This window comes from Taudactylus pleione, unplaced genomic scaffold, assembly GCF_031769625.1.
Source record: "Taudactylus pleione unplaced genomic scaffold, aTauple2 ptg000070l, whole genome shotgun sequence".
NCBI classification, from domain to species: Eukaryota; Metazoa; Chordata; class Amphibia; order Anura; family Myobatrachidae; genus Taudactylus; species Taudactylus pleione.
In genome coordinates this window covers 13,089,152-13,110,782 of record NW_028284472.1, presented here as the reverse complement: position 1 = coordinate 13,110,782, position 21,631 = coordinate 13,089,152, and positions in this window count along the sequence as shown.

Below are 21,631 nucleotides of genomic sequence, written 5' to 3'. Positions count from 1 at the left end.
AGGCAGCCCCTAGGTAACATCCGCCACTTCGGAGGAACACCAAATCTACTAGGTCATGATCCTCTGCACATGACAAGTTCAGGACTGTGCTACATAATCTGGGGTCTATTTGGTGGTGTCTGTGAATCTCACTTACAAAGGACAGACCAACAGTACAAAATCCCTTTTGTTGGGGCTGTGTATTTGCACAGAGGTGTCCTCAGTTCCAGCACATGGGTCTGCAGAGCGCTGGCTTTCTCAGAAGGGCAGATAGATGGAAACGGGCATAATGATGGCGTTGGTGGCTATGCACGGCCGCTTCACTCCACGTGGCAGGAGGTTATAACATGGCAGGAGGTTATAACGTGGCAGGAAGTTTATAACGTGGCAGGAGGTTATAATGTGGCAGGAAGTTATAACATGGCAGGAGGTTATAATGTGGCAGGAAGTTATAACATGGCAGGAGGTTATAACGTGGCAGGAAGTTATAACATGGCAGGAGGTTATAACGTGGCAGGAAGTTATAACATGGCAGGAGGTTATAATGTGGCAGGAAGTTATAACAAGGCAGGAGGTTATAATGTTGCAGGAAGTTATATCATGGCAGGAGGTTATAATGTTGCAGGAACTTATAACATGGCAGGAGGTTATAACGTGACAGGTTATAACCTGGCAGGAGGTTTTAGTGTGACCCCATCACTGCTGGGGGTTTCCTCACACTTGCGCTGAGGTCATTTTTTCACATTTGCGCTGGTCACATCTCAACATTAATATCACTGTTTTTTTTTATACGGTACCCTCACTAATTATACTGTGTTTTTTTTTTCAGAACACTTTGTATTTTCAGTTTGTCTTTTTATTCATTCTACAGTATAAACGGGTGTGATATAAGAGATAGACAGTAATTAGATAGACAGTGTATAGGTAGACACCAGATATTAGACAGACAATAGGTCGACAGGGGCAATAGGTCGACACAGTAAAGGTCGACGTGTATGAAGGTCGGCATGTACAAATGGTCGACATGAAAATGGTTGACACAGTTTTTTCAGTTATTTTGCCCTAATCTACACCCTAACCCTTGCTCCTGGTGTAACCCTAACTGTCAGGGTAGGTGCCTGACCCTAACCATCCCTTCTAATGCCTAACCCTCCCTCCTGGTGCCTAACCCTAACCGTCTTGGTAAGTGCCTAACCCTAACCCTCCAGTAAGTGCCTAACCCTAACAAAAAAGAGCACGTCGACCATTTTTGTGTCAACCATTTTAATTCGACCTTTTGACCCTGTCAACCATTTGTACCTGTCGACCTTCTTACATGTCAACATTTAGTGTGTCGTCCTATTGTCCCTGCCGACCTTTTGTACCTGTCGACCTATTGTCTGTCTAACATCTGGTGTCTACCTATACATTGTCTATCTAATTACTGTCTATCTACAGTCCGGAACCCCTTTAAACTAGACAACCTGCCGCATGTAGGGCCTGATTCAGAGTTCTATGCATTTCCGATGTTCGCGGAGAGCGGTCCTTTGCAACTTAGCCGCAATGGTACAAGCATACGGCGTTACTAACCGGTGCTATGCTTACTATCGGTGGCGGGATGCATCGGATGCAAAATGCGTCCATGGTGATCACCAGAAAATAACTTCTACAGTACATTGTTTCAGAGAGGAGACTGTGTGTGGAGCGGTATGGGGGAGAAAGTTCCCACTGCGACGCTCATACACAGAGAAAAGATGGCACCGCGCATGTACAGAAGGCCAAACAGCGGCCATCTTGGTTAGGCAGAAGAATGCTTCTACTAAGGACCATTCATGGAGGCAGCGCAGTAGCACGCTCCATATTTCAACAAATCCGTAGTGTGGGTAAACATTGCCTAGTGGCCATAAAAGGGCCCCAATATTTGTGATGGGTTCCCCTGTGGAGGAGTGGCTAAGGGGCGGTGCAGAAGCCGGCTGCTGTGCAGGTGTAGTCGTGCCACTGGCGCTCACCTTCAAGCTGCCGATGGCGCTCTGGTTGATGGTCCTGGAAAGCAGGTTGGACGTAGACCTCCTCCTGGAACCAGCAAGGGAAGGAAAGCGCTCTGGGGTCAGTGGATGGTCTTCATTAGCACTTTTAACCTCAGATTGGTTACACCTAAGGGCCGTGCACCGGGGTACAACCCAAATGAAAACGCCCATGGGGAAGGGGAAAGGGATAACACACAGATACACAGGGAACACAAATCATGATCACTGGATGGATGAATGATCCTGATTTCGGCACCTGCAAATAAACACAAAGGAACAGCCCAATCCCACTGCTGCAATACCCTGACCTCTTCTCCCCAGCATGTGCCACCCACAATAACCTGGATACTCATTCACACCTCAGGCCCAAGTTTAGCTGACCTTGTGGAAAACAACAATATCACAGGCTGGGTGTAGTGCACTCCCTTAACACACTACTCCTAGACTTTCCCAACAAAGCATTCACACTATAATACAGTAACAGTTACCAAACATTGCAACAGTACAGTTACAGAATCTAATACACAAGCCGGTACCTTACCAACAGCCTATCTTTAATGAGGCCTGACTGTGGGGTCTTTCATTGACTTACCAACAGCCTACCTTTAATGGGGGCCTGGCTGCAGGGGATGCAGGGACTTGCCAACAGCCTACCTAGTGGGGCCCTGACTGTCTAACCAATGGTGCTTATAACCATACAATTAATACAATCCTATAGGGCCTAGTGCCCATTATGGCTTGGCCTAATGCCGCCTCCTATGTGGCCAAAACAATACCTTTAGGGTCTAATGCCCTCTGGGCCTGATTTAGACCTGGTCGCAAGCGCTGTGCACTCGCAACTGAGTCGATGGTGGGCCAGTGCGCATGCGCGAGGCACTCCGTCGCTCCGGATCTCCCCAAAAAAGGAGGCGTGCTGTTGATGGTGGGCGGGCCGGGGGAGTGGCTGCCCAAACGGAGGCGTTCCCATGTGAACGCCTCTGTCTGGGGCCGGCCCCACTGACATCACGAGTGATGTCAGTGGGAGAGATTTCGGCTCTGTTAGAGCCGAAATCTCTCTGGGGCTTGCGGAAACGACCACAAGGGTCTCGAAGCAAGCCCGATGGTCGCGATGGTCTTGACCATCGCGACCATCTTCCTGGCCGCTCGCTACAGCTGTGGGTAGTCACCCACAGCTATGCGAGCGGCCAGGAGGCCGTTCAAAAAAAAAAAATAGCCCGGCCCTGATTCAGAGCGAGCGCTCTGTCAGAGCGAGCGGCTCTGAATCAGGACCTCTGAGCCATGGCCTAGTGCCACCTAACATGGGCCAAAACAATATCTCTAGGGCCCAATGCCCTCTACAGCCTTGGCTTACTGTTGCCTAATAGTGCCTAAATCAGTGCCTATAGGGTTAATGGTTATACTGGGCCTAATACCCTTGATGTGTCTGGCCTATTGCCCATTATGGTGCCACAGTAATAAAGCCTTAACATACCATCGGACCTAGAACCCTGGTGGTCTAGTGGGGAAAAGAAACAAAAGGACTTGGCAGCCCTGAAGTCTTTGACACAGCCAAGCCTGTTTCAACCACGTCCAGCATCTAGCCTCAATATGCTATGCGGCCGCCTGGTGTGAGTGAGCCGCCAAGTCCCATGTGACTCTACTACCGCCGGGAGTCTTTTTCGTGTCACCAGAAGACACAGCGCTCGCAAGCGGGTCAATGGTCCCCCACTGCACATGCGCATGCTGGAGCCGGCTCTGGCGTGCGCATGCGCGAGCCCCAGCGAGCGACGTCAGTCCCGTCGCTCCTGGGCTCGCAGCAAAACGGGGCGGCTGTCGATGTTATCGACAGCTCGCCCCGTTTTGTGGGCGGGTTAGGGGGTGGTTTGCCAAACGGAGGCGTTCCCGAAGGAACGCCTACTGTTTGGGGGCGGCCCCACTGACATCACGAGTGATGTCAGTGGTGAGCTTCTGGCTCTATTAGAGCCGGAAGCTCACTGGGGCTTGCGGCAGACGAGACCCTACCACAAGGGTCTCATCGCAAGCCCGATGGTCGAGACCATCGTGACCATCACCTGGACGCTTGCTATAGCTGTGGGTGGTTAACAGGAGGCTGGTTCAAAAAAAAAATAAATGCCGTCCTGATTCAGAGCGAGCGCTCTGAAAGAGCGTCCGGCTCTGAATCAGGACCTCAGTCTCACACAGATATGTAAGTGTCGCAAATCAAATTAATCAGCGCAGTCCCCTGGTACCTTGTAGTCGCATGCGACAAAGGCATATTTTCGACAGAAAAGGTGCAAAAAAAGACGCCCTGCGATGGAACCTGGCGCTCTGAGATTAGCTGCTTCTTTCCAGCGCGAGGTTGCACTTCTGTTACATCTGTAATATATTTAACTTACAATTTCTTGGCAGTGCGCCTGTAATGAGATGTATCTGATGGCCATTGTTAATCAGTGCTGCAGCGCACTGGGCAGTCTTACTCTACCCCCCAGCGGTTGAAATCCCAATGCCTGTCATTAGACCTACGCCGGGAGCCCGACGCCTGGCATACCGAACAAAGAAAAGCCGGGCGCGGACAGCCACGGGGTCTTAGATTTTAGGGCTCCCGGGTGAACTTGGGGTTAGGCACCCCCCCCTGGGAGGTTAGGTTTGGGCTAAGGGAAGGGGGGTTGGGGATTAGGCACCCCCGGGCGGAGGTTAGGGTTAGGCTCCGGGGACCCGGGGGTTAGGTTTAGGCACTTAGAGGTGGTTAAGGTTAGGCACTAGGAGGGGAGGTTAGGGTTAGGCACCCTTAAAGGATGGTTAGGGGGAGAATAGGGTTAGTTATACTTAACTTTTTAGCTGTCAGGATTTGAATCATGCGGACGGCGGTGTTACCTACTGATTCCCAAGACGGACAGATGTAGTGGTAACAGAGACCGCCCCATCGGCCTTGTGCCCCTGGCAGAGGCACCAGACTCCCCGCCATCGATGCGGCTCTGCCGTTATTGACTGTACAGACGCTTGACAATCAGAGCAGCTGAGGCCCCAACGATTTCTCGTTTGTAAATCGGCCCTTGCTCTACAGGACCTCCTAACAATTCTGACTGAGAATTCACGCACTTATTACTGTATAGTTTGCGAGTCTGTTTTCAAAACATACGTATACATCACTTACCGTATTTCAGCAACTTGATTCAATTTACGAGCCTCCCAATAATTAAAATGAAAGCAACTTGGATAACCCTCCTACCCCCCCCGAAGATTAGTGCTCAGAGAAATGGGTTTTGAAATAAATTAGAAAAAGTGAGGCTGACACAATAATTCTCTTTCTCACGTTAAAAAGGTTTTACGCTGAGATTTGAACAGTTCTCAAGAAAAGTCGGAGAGACAGAAAGTTGGCTGCAAGTCAGCAGGAAAGGAGAGAGGCGCTCTCTCTGTCAGTCCCGCTCTCCATTACTTACCTTCCCATTTGTGAATTCTTTTCAGCATTTGGACTTTGCTATACATAACTTTAAATCACTAACATCCTTCACGGCTCTGTGATTTGCTGGTTCCATATGTAGCCTCTTGGCCCACTCTTTTGGCTCCAGCTCAATTCCTGTTCTTGCCCTGGGTTTACATTCTGTAGCCGGGGAGAGAGAAAGAGAATGAGCTTATTCATCACAAGCCACCTCCATGTGGAATTCATTGTGTGTGCCAGTATCAAGGTATAATGCTGACACACAAAGGCCGTACACGTCTGTTCTGCTCTACCCTACCTTCTTCCATCCAGATCTGCAGTCTAAACTATCACTGTCTAATCATTTCTACAGCAGAGGTGCCGGTCGCCTAATGATCTGCTAGCAGCGCTCCACGTTGCAATGTAAACAGCAAAGTATGCAGGATGCTGGGAAACTGAGGGATCTGCGATCCTATAATATGGAAGGAATACTATGTGGGACTATACAAGTCTTAGGGCTGTTACCTCCTGAACAGGAGCAGTTGCATCTGCTCTGCCACTTGGGGGCAGCACAATGAAATGCATTTTATTTCTAGGATTTTGTGCCAGATTTTGATTTAAAAAAAATAGTACAGGTTGAGTATCCCATATCCAAATATTCCGAAATACGGAATATTCCGAAATACGGAATATTTTTAGCATGACTGAGATAGTGAAAACTTTGATTTTTGATGGTTCAATGTACACAAACTTTGTTTGAGCCACAAAATTATTGAAAATATTGTATAAAATTACCTGCAGGCTGTGTGCATAAGGTGTATATAAATCATAAATGCATTCTGTGTTTAGATTTGGGCCCTATACCTTAGACATTTTAATATAATATGCAATTATTCCAAAATACGGAATATTCCGATATCCAAAATACCCCTGGTCCCGAGCATTTTGGATATAGGAGACTCAACCTGTAGTTAGTTACTATATGTTGCTGTTGAAAGAGGACGGGCTGGAAATAAATGCAAAAATATGTTTTAACCCATTAGTGGTTTTGTATCAGTGTCTAGTGCATGTACAGCCATGGCCAAAAGTTTTGAGAATGACACAAGTATTGGTTTTCAAAAAGTCTGCTGCTTCAGTGTTTTTAGACCTTTTTGTCAGATGATTGACCACAAGTTCTCAATGGGATTAAGGTCTGGGGAATTTCCTGGCCATGGACCCAAAATGTCAATGTTTTGCGAGCCACTTAGTGATCACTTTTGCCTTATGGCAAGGTGCTCCATCATGCTGGAAAAGGCATTGTTTGTCACCAAATGACTGCACGTGTTTCCTTGCAGGTAACCATGGTTAACAGAGGAAGAACAATAATTTCAAACTCCACCCTCCTTTTAAAGCTTCCAGTCTGTTATTCTAACTCAATCAGCATGACAGAGTGATCTCCAGCCTTGTCCTTGTCAACACTCTCACCTGTGTTAACGAGAGAGATCACTGATTTGATGTCAGCTGGTCCTTTTGTGGCAGTGTTGAAATGCAGTGGAAAAGTTGTTTTGGGGATTAAGGGCCTGATTCAGGTTGGATCGCAAGGCTACGTTCGCACGCAGCCAGCCGATGTTTGCATTCTGCACATGTGTATAAGATGCAGTGCACGTGCATGAACCGGCCACTGCGATCGGGAAGCGATCGCAGTGAGCACGCAGAGTCCTCACACAGTGATTGCCAGGAATTGATCGTTTGAGGGTGGTGATAGGAGGTGGTCAGAGAAACGCAGGCGTGCCTGGGCGTTTAAACGCTGTTACAGGGGCATGCATAATTAAGCCCCTGTGATAGCATATACTGGCAGAAGTCTAGATGGCGATGGAAAGTTTGTGCGGTAGGGTCAAGTCAAACACAACTGTGCGGATGGTTCCGATGTTACTCGATGTTATCAATGTTTTTGCTGACTTGCGGATGCATGTCATGGGAAGTGGGTGGCTTTATACAGTGGTGGGCGTCTTGGTATAGAGCTGCATTTGCCGTGCGATTATATTCATTAGCATATTTTCGCAGCGAGCGGGGTGTGTGCGAATGCAGCCTTGCGAACCAACCTGAACCAGGCCCGAAGTTCATTGTCATGGCAAATAGGGACTTTGCAATTAATTGCAAATCATCTGATCACTCTTCATGACATTCTAGAGTATTTGCAAATTGCCATCATAAAAACTGAAGCAGCAGACTTTGTAAAAACCAATACTTGTGTCATTCTCAAAACTTTTGGCCTTGGCTGTATACAGTATTTACGTGAGTGTATATATTTATACTAGCTGGGACACCTGGCATTGCCCGGGTTGAAGAATGGACCTTGAAGTACATCTGCAGCCTTAATTTTTTATATTGCAGAGCATGGCATATGAAAATGTGCTTGGAGGAAATGAGTAACTGTCAGTGCAGGTACAGTGTGACAGTTGGAGGAAATTAGTAACTGTCAGTGCAGGTGCAGTTTGACAGTTGACCTCTGACTCACTGCTCTTCCGTTGGAGCTCTGCCTGCCCCCCACTGCCTTCCGTTCAGTGCAGTTTCAGTGCAGTTTTAGGCACTGGAAGACATCCTGAGCAACTTGTATAAATCAAAATTTAAAATCAAAGACTCCACGGCCTACTTGGTGGGCATCAACTAGACCTCCATGGCCCTGACAAACTTTGAACATAGCTAAAAACCAAACCCTGGTCAAACTGCACCACTACGCCAAATTTGGTTGAGCTAGGTACAAAACTCTGGCCATGCACACACACACTTTCTCGGGGATATGTTTAGTATCCTGACAAGGTACCAGGTGCTGGAATCCTGGAGGGTAGTAGTCCTAACCAGTTTCTCTGCCAATGTTCAGGGGCAGTTGCATCAGAGGGTGAAACTGATTTGTCCTTTAAAACACTGTGAGACCAAGCGCTATGCCTACCACAATGGGACTGCCGTGGCTGCATAATACGAGAGTGCTGGCTTCTAAAAGGAGGGTAAGAGAGGATCTGATCACCCCTCCCCTCTTTCTGGCTGATTGCATTATACGAGACTGCATGAAGTTGAGCATAGTGCCGGGTCAATTATGCATGTGGTCCGCCACTCTCCCTTCCAGTACTGACAGCCTATAATTTGGAAGTCGAGCACAGCATAGAGACTAATAATTACAGTGAAGCCAAGCTACCTCCCTCTACTTTCCGACAAGTGCTACGTGACATATTAACAAGTTTATTTACAACACAGCACTTTGCACCTTTGCACCTGGTGAGTTTGAATTTTCGGCAGTATGACAAATTTCTTGATCCCAACAGCGGAGTGAAATTAAGGATATAGGCCCTGATTCAGAGCCGGACGCAAGTCGCTGCTCGTTCGCTCCGAGCGATGTTTGCCCAACTGCGCATGCGTACGGATCGTTATACGCATGCGCGAACAACTCAGTGCGGCCGAAATTCATGTGCTCGCAAAATAGCGAATGCCTGATAATTTGAGTGACAGAAAGAGGCGTATGTGGGTGGTAACAGGGGAAGGTGCTTGAAAACGGGGAGTGGAGATCCGATCGCAGGCGTGCTTAAAGGTCAAAACGGGCGTTTTATGGGTGTGCATATTTAAAACAGCAGCGTCATTGACCACGTCACTGGGTTATTTTATAGCCAGTACTGCTCGCAAAATTGTGGTAGCAAAAACCAACCACAAGTATAGCGAGCAGCTCAGACCCTGGTCGATGTACTCGATTAATCTAATAAATAGTGGACATGACGTAGGATGCGAGCAACCAGGGGGCGTATTTTTTAAAAAAACGAACGCAAGTTTTGTTCGCTCGTTCAGACATAGAGGCGTGAACAGACCGCAAACAGCGAACGGTTCATTTGAATAGCCACCCCTTGTTTTAGAACGAACGACCGCAAATAGCGAGTGGCTCTGAATGAGGGCCATAGGCGCTTTACTCAGCGTTGACTTTATGGACTTATGTTTTTATATATATATTTTAGTACCGGAGATATATAGATTTTACTTATTTATTTATGTGTATTTTGCTCTCTGTATTTAATTATTAATTATATGTTAAATTGTATATTTTAATAAATGTATTAATTGCGCTCCCTGGGTGAATATCTCTTTATCTATCTTGTTTGCTCTTTGGTGCATTTGGCAAAACAGTATTGCCAAGCTGGGCGCTGCATCTATTTAATTTCGGTGGACATACATAAATCGGTGGCTTAGGTTTGCGCTAGGGTTTATTTTGTTGATCTAATTTTGAATAACCTGGAATGACAAGTCACTGGAGACAATCGAGCAGACCTGGAAAACTAGACAATCCGTGAGTGCCGGCTTACCTCTGAGACAATCTCAACACCCCACCGATCCGAATTTTACAAAAAAAGAGATTTTGGGATTAAGTGGAAATTATCCCTGGCACTCTCGGCCCTAGTTTAACCTATGAGTGCTGTCACACTAGATGGAAACTCGACTTTGCAATGGAGAGCAAGGACCACTGTCCACCCAGAAGTTAAGAAAGACAGAAGGAGACAGTACAAACATAAAGGTTCTCATGGGCTATAAACTCACTAGCGGTGTATTGCGTGCATTCCCCTCCATGTTCCCTACGCTAAACATAATAATCAAAATACTATAACAATAATAAATAACGATACAGACAACACAGTGCTGGCGTTTTAAAATAATGTCAAATTTTATTGACCAATTCATAATGAAATTGGTGGTGACATTAAAGAACGGACATGACAAACACAATCAACCGCACAATCAAACATTGGTGTTCAACTCTCCCAATAGAATCCCACCCGTTCAGGCGGTGAAGCCATTTCCCAGGCTTACTAACAGGGGTACTGTTTGTTGACCTGGGTCTACTGCCCAGGCTTAATAACTATGGGCATGAGCCTTGTGCCCGCCTAACTTATAACTGTGTTCTGGGCCTAGTGCCCAGACTCACTTTATTGGGACTCAGGCCTGGCATCTGCCTACTGTGAATAGAATGACCTGGGCCTAATAGCAAGAGTCACTCACCAAGGGCTCAGGCTTAGCACCTGCCTATTTACAGCCACAGGACTGAGGCTTGACTAATGCCCATGAGCCTAACATCCAACAACCCTGGGATCTAGGGAGGGTTAAGTGTAAGTGGTGGTGGCCCAAGGCCTCTTACCAGTATGAGAGGAAGTATGAAGGCCACAGTGAGGAGCTTCATACAGCTTTCCACCACTGCAGGCCTCTCTGGACCTCAGCTTCTCTTGAGTCCTGCCTACCTGGCGCTGTCATCAAAACTCTGCCGCCTCCTTCGAATCATCAATGAATGCGGCTGTCATCTTCTAGCTTGAACACGCTGTCTTCTGGCTTCTTCACAGGCACCGAAGCTCTTCTGCTGTAGGTCTTTCCCCGTCCCTCTTTGCCAACGGCTTGATCTGATTTGCTCTGCAGCATCTAATATAATACGCCCCTCATTGCAGACGCTCTTGGCTGGCTGCTGGTAATGTGAGCTGCAACTGGCTTGTGGTTGGCACCAATTTTAAAATCTCGCGGATCCATTGGAGAAGCCTAAATCCTTGCAGATTGAGGCTCGTCTGTATCAGTGCCAGAGAACACAACGCTCACAACAGCGCCACAGAAAGTGTCGTCCGCCACCGGACCACCTGATGACGGGGACAGGAGAACACCCACCTTTGTCCTCACCGCCGAACACCTTCTCACACATGTGCACCTTTATCTCGCATCATTCTCCATTTGGGTACATACTGTATGTACGCGCCCGAGACTCTCCACTCCATAGAGCTATAGAAAGCCCTATAATGTGTCCCAATACACGTGTCACCAATGCTTACCATAGGGAGCATATCACTGCACGCCACCAGGGCATATGCACTAATACTAGCCAGTGCACTTCAACACCTGAAGCTCCAGGCTGTATCCAGCACCATATCTGTGATATCCAACCTGTACCTGTGATAAACCCTAAGTCTAATGCCACCTGTATCTAATTAGTTAATAAACCTTCCACCTGTCCAAGTTACTTGTTGTGTGGACTAAACGTCACTCGCACATCCACTGCGCATCCAGCCCAGTACCCGAGCACCCTGCTGATAGGTACTAAGGGCCTGATTCAGAGGCGCACGCTATTTGCATGCGCTCGCTCTGAATCAGGGCGTCCCAATTTTTTTTTTGGACCGGCCACCATCGACCCGCTTTCAAGCGCTATGCGCTCGCGAGCTGGTATGAATCAGGCCCTAAGCCCCAGTCCACTGGTGATGTCACGCTGCTAATAGGATTGTTTTTTTAAATAAAAGTCGATTTTAATCAATTTTAAATTGAGGAAAATTGATGCAAATCAATCAACATCGATGTGTTTCTGTGGCTAAATCGCACATTTACTGAAAAGACAATTTTTTATTTGTTGTTTTTTTTATGCAAGTAAAATTTATTGAAGATTTTGAAATACAAATATGGAGGCACAGTAGCATGTCATGATACTCAATATTCATAACAGGATAAAAAGAAAGTTGACTAGAATATTACAGTTTAAAGGCGGGTGTAGTAGGTAAGCAGCCGGCGATTCAAATCCCGACGGCAGCCTGGCAAGGGTGGAAATGTAGGTATCGCTAACCTAATTCTGCCACCTAACCCTAACCCTCCCTTAGGGGTGCCTAATGCTAACCTCCCCCCCAAGTGCCTAACCCCCCCACTAAGTGCCTAAGCCTAACCCCCCCTTCCTCGCCACATAAACCTAAGTTTCCCGGGGGGGGTGCCTAACCCTACCCTCCCTTTCCCTAGACTAACCATAACCCCCCCCCGTGGCTGTTCGCGCCCGGCTTACCTTCGTTCGATATGCCGGGCGTCGGTCTTCCGACGTATGGATAATGATAGGCGTCGACGCCTGTCATTAGTACCACGCCGGGATTAGAGAGTCGGGAAGCCGGCAGTCGGTATTTAGACCGTCGGCTTCCTTACTACATCCCAATAAGTCCACAACCAAATAATATAGCCTTACATAAATAATGACATGGCAAAATACAAAAATTCTAAATAATCATCTAAAACAACAAATACAAAGTAATAAAATAGAAAGAAAAGGAAACAACAGATTAATAAAAAAGGGGGGGGGACAACAGGGGGGGCATGGGTTGCGATGGGGGAGAGAGTATACCCACTGGGAACCTAAGGACCAACAGATGGTAAGTGCTCAAGGGCATGCGAGAACCAGAGTTACAAGATTCCCATCAGGGATATATAGCGAGTAGAGTCACAAAATTCCAAGCAATAAAACCATACCTTCAAGGTAAAATTTGGACTGATCAGCAGAATACAGTATGATATCATCCATTGAACGATATAGCTCGATCCTATGAAACCAATCAACTAGAGTCAGGGGGAGATTTACTTCCATTGCAAATGGTATAACGGCCTTGGCCGCACTATTAAGGTATTTCAAAAGGGATTTCTTATATGCAGATAAGGGTATGGTAATTAAATTCAAGAGCCAAAATTCAGGCCCATCCGAGCCCACAATTTCCCGTGCAACCAAGACCACCCCATGCCAGAAGGGCCTCAGGACCGGACATGACCACCATATGTGGAGTGGATTACCCAAGTCTTTACCACATCTACAACAATTCGCCGACACCCCATGATACATTTTGGATAGGACGGATGGACATCGGTACCAGTGAGAGATTACTTTAAAATGGGTCTCAATAGGTAGTTTTTATTTGTTTTTTTAAGTATTAGTGAATGTGTGATTTAGCCCCAGAAAAACAACATCAACGTGGATCGATTTTCTTAAATGTATCGATTGAAGTCGACCTTTAGTAAATATACCCCTGAGCCCCAGGTCACTGGTGCTATTACTCTGCTAATAATTTTCTATATTTAAAACACACATTTCTTACTATAATAGAGGCTTGAACTCCCAACCTCACGTACTGCAGTCAGCCACCTACAGCAACACACAGAGGACCTCATTCAGAGTCGTACGCTTGCTGCAAGCGATCGCTCTGAACGAGGGCGGCCGCTTACTTTTTTAAGTGCCGCCTCCTGGTCCATCGCTAGGCTGTGGGTTACCACCCACAGATCTTGCGATCGACCAGGGTGATGGTCGCGATGGTCAAGACCATCGCGACCATCGGGGCTTGTGACGAGACCCTAAAGTCGAGTCTCATCAACCGCAAGCCCCAGAGAGCTTCCTGCTCTGATCGAGCAGAAAGCTCCCCACTGACATCATTGATGATGTCAGTGTGGCCGCCCCCAAACGGCAATCGTTCCGTCGGGAACGCCTCCATTTGGCCGGCCACGCCCCTGCCCGCCTCCCAAACGGGGCGAGCTGTCACTCACCATTGACAGCTCGCCACCTTTGGTGCGAGACCCGTAGCAACGGAGTGCCCGTCGCTAGCCGGGTTTCGTGCATGCGCACGTCGAAGCCGGCTCCAATGTGCGCATGCCCAGTGGGGAAACATCGACCCGGTTGTGAGCGCTCAGCGCTTGCGACCGGGTCTGAATGACCCCCAGAGTTATTTGCTGCTGCATAGGCAGCCCAGTAATTCTAAGTATATGAAGTTAGTTGTAACAGTCCATTTAAACTAGGGATGTGCAGGCTCGGTTCTACTCGGTTCCGTTCGGTTCTTTTTACCGGATCTTATTGGGTTTCAGCTGTCACGAGTTTTGGATAGCCAATAAGATTCGGTAAAAAGAACCGAACGGAACCGAGTAGAACCGAGCCTGCACATCCCTAATTTAAACCAGTGATTCTTAAACTTTGTCCTCAGGACCCCAAATAGTTTCTGTTTCCTAGGTCACCCAGCAGGTGCACAGGTGTATTCATTACTCACTAACACATTTTAAAAGATGAACATGTATAGCCAATTATTCACTTGTGATTCTCTGAGGGGTTCTGGGAACATGAACTGTTTGGGGTCCAGAGGACCGAAGAGGAGATGTATGAAGGGGCAATATGGGGAATAAGTCACGTCAGTGCACAATATGTGAGCTGATACTGCTTCTCCGACATGTATTATTGAGGGCTCGGATGGTAAAAGACAAGGGCGCTAGGCGCCACTGTCATTATTAGCGCTGCTATCTACAAGATAGCAGTGCAGATGTGCAGGGCAACGTATGAATGGTCAGTGGCACAGCTGCAGCTACCGATATGTTCGGGCAGCACTGCTGCAGAGATTCTGGCTGCAGGGTACCGTTTCAGGCACCGATAGCCAGATGCAGCGCCCGTGGGTGAGCGGCAGTGCACCCACATGTCTCTGCACACTGTGCTGCGGCAGCGATCCCACAACCCTACTTACAGCCCTGATCGTGATTAAACTACAGTCACAGGAAGGAGATAATTAAATCCAAAACATTGGCCCTCATTCAGAGCCGTACGCTCTGAGCAGAGCGCACGCTCTGCATGAGGGCCGGGCTCCATTTTCATGGAGCGTCCTCCTGGACGCTCGTATAGCTGTGGGTCGCCACCCACAGGCTATACGAGCTTGCATTTTGATGGCCGCGATGGTCGTGACCATCGCGACCATCGAAATTGCGAGCCGGAGCCTGCGGTTGAGGTTTTCAACCGCAAGCTCCGGAGTGATTTTGGCTCTATCAGAGCCAAAATCACTCCCACTGACATCACTAGTGATGTCAGTGGGCCGGCTTCTGACGGGAGGCGTTCCCGTGGGAACGCCCCCGTCAGGGAGGCACGCCCCCGGCACGCCCACCAAAGGGGGCGTGCTGTCAATCAACATTGACAGCACGCCCCCTTTGATCGGACACAACGAGCGAAGGAAAGTCCTTCGCTCGTCGTGTCTGGCGCATGCGCACGACGGAGCTCCCTCCGTCGTGCGCATGCTCAGTGCAGACCATCGACCCACTTGCGAGCGGACAGCCGCTCGCGAGTGGGTCTGAATCAGGCCCATTGTGTCCTTCTTTAGGAGCCTATTGGTACTATTGCTGATGTGAGACTTTTTTCTATACCTGTTGGTAAATTGGACCTTCTTGTAAAATATATCTCTCTTCATAACCTCTTTTTCAGGGACTGTCCTAGACTTGAAAGACTTGTCCCTATTTTTTATCCAATGAGTTCAAATAAAATTTCCCTCGTGCTAAATATTGTCGCTCTTCTTTTCTTAATCATTCAATGTGAAGTTTGAACATCTTACAGTTTTGGGACTGTGGACCTCATTCAGAGTCGGTCGTTGCGGCCGCACGGTCGTACACAGCCGATGTTCGCTAAACTGCGCATGCGTAAAGTTCGCAATGCGCGTGCACAAACTAGCCGCTACGATCAGAAATTTCTCTCTCCTTGAACACAGCCAGGTCAGTAGTTTGAGTGACAGAATGAGGCGTTTGTGGGTGGTAACAGGGGAAGGTGCTTGAAAACGGGGGAGTGGAGATCCGAACACAGGTGTGCCAAATTATGCGAACGGCGTTTTATGGGAGTGCGTTTTATGGGAGTGCATCATGGCACACGTGACATGGGAGGTTTTACACTGACATGATCGCAGAGCTTAAGACAGGATATGGTCAACCTTAAGCTCTACGACCAGTTCCAATGGTTCCCGATGCTCGCGATTAATCCTTATATGGCCGGAGATGACGTGTAATGCGTACGAGATGGGGGCGTATTTTTTGTGTTCCGACCGCTTCCTCCCCTTGGTCGGCCAGCTAACGATCCGACCTTAGGGACGCAACATGCGAGTGCATCATTTGCATATCCGGCCCCTTTTCCAGTACGACCGTGCGGCCGCAATGACCGACTCTGAATGAGGTCCTGAGGGCTGCAAGGAATGTCTCTCTGCCTCTACCAGCTGCCCCGCTGTGTGTGTGTGTCTGTGTGTGATTGAATGCTGCAGAAATGCTTTGGAGAGTAGTTTAACAGAATTGCTAGAAGCAGTGATTATAAAGATGAATGTTCTCCTCAGAGGGTTTTCATAGTCATGCCACTTAATTTAACATCCTAACGGTGGCATGCGTCCTTATCACTGGTTCCAGGCCAGGAAACTACAGGAACAGTCATCTGGCTAATGTTTATGTCCAACAACAGCCTGGTCTGAAAGCCCCGCGTTAGGCCGATGTGCTCAGGGCTTTGTGTAAGCTGAACTTTGGCACATTATTAAACTGTCAGCGATACACGACAGTTATTAAGATTCTTGGTGGGAATTCCGCCCATATGTTTCGGGTTCTCTCTGCTGAGATTATATCAACACCATTTGTACGTAAAGTTTGCCGGGAGAGCAGATTCAATGAAGAAAAGGCATCTGTGAGAGGGACACAGGAAAAAAGTCTGTTTATGTACGGCCTCTTAAATCTGTCTCGACAGAGCATGATTTCCCATGCGCTTCCAGCCGTTTCCATTCGGGCTAGGTGTAAAGTCCGAGAAAATGGCAGCTGGAAGTGTAAGGCAGCGCTTGTAAAGTGACACTTGGGGTGTAAGCCGCTGGGGACGGCCGACGCTGCCTTCACTGGAGGAACATAAAATATACCGGTGTTACTGAAATGTGAAAATTATATTAATATGTAGAATTTATAGCTCATTTCTAAGAATACAGCATGAATCTAATTGGTTAAAGTCCCGGGTCCTTACACCTTGGGTTTAACCTGGCTTCTGTCCTTCTCACTAAGGGCTCTATTTACTACAATCCGCATATTGAATGCGGATTGTAGTGTGATATTACCGAGTGAATTCGCATTGCGAATTCTGGCAATATCACAGGGATTTACTATACATCCCTTGCAGGGACAGAGCTTGCGATAAAGCTCTGTCCCTGCGGATCCCATCCGCACTCTAGTTGCGGTATTTTCTGAAAAAATACCATGACTAAGAGCCCGCGCATGCGCTGACCCACTGTCGCTGCTACCCCCCACCGATGCTAAGCCCCGCACCCCACGATTGTGGACCCCTGCGACCCCCCCCGCGACCCCCTCCCTTCATTACACTTACCTGCATCCTCCTGGCCTCCGGTGATCTTCTCCGGGCTTCCCGATCAGGTGATCTCCCATACTGCACTGGGACCCGATCACCTGATGACCGGGCAGCAGTGCACTGTGGGAGACCAGCTGACCAGAGAGGAGCCATCACCGGAGGCCCGATCACCGGTCCCTGGATTCAGGTAAGTAAAAAAAAATGTTTACATTTTTTTTTTCTTTTTTTTACAGCAATCAGCTTGCGGTCTGTTTAGACCACACAGCTGATTCCTGGTACCGGCTCCCGCCTCTGCTCTCCCCGTTAGAGCAGAGTGGGAGCCCGGTAACCGGGGGAGACCCTGGATAACGCCACCTCCAGGTGGCGTTATTATCACAGGGCTTCCCCCGGTATTTTTTCACAATTTATTTTTAGTACCTATGGTTGGATCACATTTCCCATTACAATTATGGGAAATGCGATCTGCTTTACTAAAAATAAGTGATAATTAGGGGTTGGAGTAGAATTTTACTAATTCTACTCCAATTGCCCTGTAATAACTATAGGTGAAACTAAAATAATGTGAAAAGGGTGTGAAAACACCCTTTTTCACTTTATTTTAGTAAAAATAATGTTAATAAATAGAGCCCTAAGTAAGGTTTCCCTGTTCCTAGAGTAACACAATACTCTCCAGCAGTGGAAGGCAACAGAAGTCTCAGGCTGACATGTGTCATGTTAGTAGTTGTCCTGGCCACAGTGACTTTTCCTATTTGGGGGTCTATCATGATGTTAATTATTGGGACCCCGATAATTAACATTCTAACTCGCAGCAGACGCCGAAGCAATGATGTATTGGTCCGGAGACAGCTTTTGGAGCAGTAAATCTTTGCGTGACCTACAGGTCACGCATGCGCACAAGAGCCCCGACGTCAGGCGAGAGGAGCCGGACAGGGACGGAGGGATCTGAAGGGATCTATCTGTGATATCTCATGCTTTACATTCTTGATGAATGGCCTGAAATCTTAATTTATAGAATTGCAGGTGAAACTGTTCATTTTCACCTGTTTTTGTAGAATTAAGTGATGATGAATAGACCCCTTAGTTCCCTTTACCTAGTAATTGCGTTGTTATTATTATTTGTTAGGTGCCATAAGGTGTCAGTGGCATCGTAAAAGAAGTAACATATAAAATACAGCAAGCTTTGCTTCTACGGGAGTGCTGGGCACGAGAACACACCTCTTTTACATGAGGCCATCCCCTTTTTGGGAGCGCGCCTTTGGTGCGGTCAAGGAGTCCTTCTTGAAATATGGAGTATGCTACTGCGCTGTCTCCTTAGTTGAAGCATCTATCTTAACAAGATGGCTGCGCATTCATGGTGCCATTTTGTTACTGTACATGAGCGCAACAGTGGGACATGGACTTGAGATGCTCCAGAGACGCTGCCAGAATATTCTGCATACTGGCCTTTATATAAAGTGCATCCTGCGTATACAAGCTCCACTACTTCCAAATATCACTGGCTGGTGATGTATATGTTCCACTCCACTCCAATCAGATCAAAAAGTGTACAACTGTGAGTATGGATGTAACAGTAACTACTAAACTTCAAATAAACATGACACCTGGTTAAATACCTAGGGTTATATTTACTAATTTGAGAGTTTTTAGAAGTGGAGATGTTGCCCATAGCAACCAATCAGATTCTACTTAACATTTAATTAGCACCTTCTAGAAGATGATAGCTAAATTCTGATTGGTTGCTATGGGCAAATAGGTTGTGGAAAGTTACAGTTGACCCAGGTGACAATCCAAGCCCAGAGGATATATAAAAAGTTGTGAAAGCAAAAGGTTTAAGTGTTGAACAGCACATTTATTCTATTATACATGGGAAAGTGTCAGCAAAATACATGTGGACAGCCCAGCAGGCAGCATATGAGAATGGGGTCTGATAAGAAGAATTGGTCTGAGGCATGTATTTTATTATACCAAGTTAAATGAATGCACAAGTATGAGTGACTACATTGATAATATGATGTCCATAGCCCAGCAGTTAACGTCTGTAGGAGTCCAAGTCAATGACAAGGAATTTGCAATGGCAATACTACAAAATGTAATGCCTGAATTTAATTTCCAGGTAGTAGCGTTAGAAGCTAACACAACCAAGCTAACTACAGAAATTGTCAGGACTAAACTGCAACAGTCCCAAGAAGGTATGCCAGTTGAGGTAAGCGCTGAGAAAAGTGCAATACACACTAAAAGTAAGAACCCCAGAAAATTCAAATGCAAATGTTATGTATATCACAAAATAGGACTAAAAAGCAGTTGAATGTAAACTGAAAAATGTAAATGCTACACAAAGCAAAAAGTGTAGTGAAAAGGTGAGTGACACAGAAAGGATTGCTGGTATATTTACTCAGGTGCTACAAGACTTTACAATTGTAATAAAGAGTGGTTTACTACCATAAACACATGTGACCCTATAACAATTAATGGAATTGGAAATTAAGTGCTTACAGCTACAAAAGTTGGGAAGTCACTACCCACTTGAAAATAGGGATTAGAACCAAAGACACAGATATACAAGATGTGCTTTATGTACCAGATATACCAGATATAGCCATAAGTGTTCTGGAATAAAGAGGTTACAGAGTCCAGTTTACAAAAGGAATGTGCATTATACAGAACAAAAGAGGAACTGTGATAGCTACAGGTACCGGTGCCTTCAATTATATGTCCTTGACACACAACAGTATTATGCTATAATGACATCTGACCTACAGTCTGTGGAACTCTGGCATAGAAGGTTGGGTCACTTTAGATAAGAGAGTCCAGAAGTACGGGAACAGCAATATCAGTGACTGATACAGAATATCCTATATTAGAAATCTGTATTACAGCAGGGCTTGACAAATTATTCTAAAACCTAGGAGCCAGGATGAAAGTGTAGGAGCCAGACCCCCCCCTTCCCCCGGGGCAGCATTACTGAGCACCTATGCCCCAGGCAACCAACCCCCATGGCCACAACGCTAATGGCGTACCCCAGGTAAACTACCCTCCCACAGCCACATTATTGAGCATCTAACCCGCCTCTCCAGGCAACCAACCCCCCCAAAAAGACCACCCCTCCGCAGCCAAAAAACCCTGGGCAAGCAAAGCCACCACCGGCAGTGGCCAAACTAGAGAGTGGTGGGCCCAGATGCAAGAATATGCTTTGGGCACCCCTATGCAATTCTCCCAGTAGTGGTCCCCCTATGCAATGCCCCCAGTAGTAGTCCCCCCTCTGCAGTGCCGTCAGTAGTAGTCCCCCCTCTGCAGTGCCCTCCGTAGTAGTCCCACTATGCAGTGCCCCCAGTAGTGGTCCCCCTATGCAATGCCCCCAGTAGTAGTCCCCCCTATGCAGTGCCCCCAGTAGTAGTCCCCCCTCTGCAGTGCCGTCAGTAGTAGTCCCCCCTCTGCAGTGCCGTCAGTAGTAGTCCCCCCTCTGCAGTGCCCTCAGTAGTAGTCCCACTATGCAGTGCCCCCAGTAGTAGTCCCCACTATGCATTGCCCTTAGTAGTGCCCCTTATACAGTGCCCTAGTAACACCCCCCCTTATACAGTTCCCCAGTAGTGGCTACCCCCCCATGCAGTGCCCCCTGTAGTGGTCCCCATATATAGTGCCCCCAGTTGTGGTCCCCCTATGTAGTGCCCCTTTAATCAGTGCCCCCAGAAGTGGTCCCCCCTATGCACTGCCCCCAGTAGTAGTCCCCACTATGCATTGCCCCTACTAGTGGCCCCACCCGTATAGTGCCCCAGTAGTGGCCCCCCCAGTGTCCCCAGTAGCGGCCAGCTATGCAGTGCCCCACAGTAGCGGCCACCCCCCCTATGCAGTGCCCCTTAAAATAAAATAAAACGCAACTTACCTGATCCACGCTCCTGCCAACGACCGCCGCTGTCCACTCCTATTGGCCGCTCTGCACTATGGGAGAGACGTCATGACGTCTCTCCCAACCTGCTGTGGGGTGAGCCGGAAGGCGAGCTCATGAGTGAGCTCCAGCCGGCTCACTCCATAGACAACGCAGCAGCCAATGAGAGTCTGACAGAACGCTGGCGGCTGTATGTTTGTTAATCTGTAGTGTGGACCACGCTCGCAGACTGCACTACAGGGCCCGGGGATTGCTGAAAATCTGGTCGCCAGGCAACCAAATCTGGTCGCTATGGTGACCTGGCCCCCGGGTTTTGTCGAGCCCTGTATTACAGGCAAGACAAAACGTTGTCCTTTTTGAAAACCTGCAAGCATATCTGTAGCTGAGGCAGCCCAGGAACGAATGTGTGTGGTTTGATGGAAGTTAAGTAGATAAGTAGATACGAATACAGTACTTCATAACATACA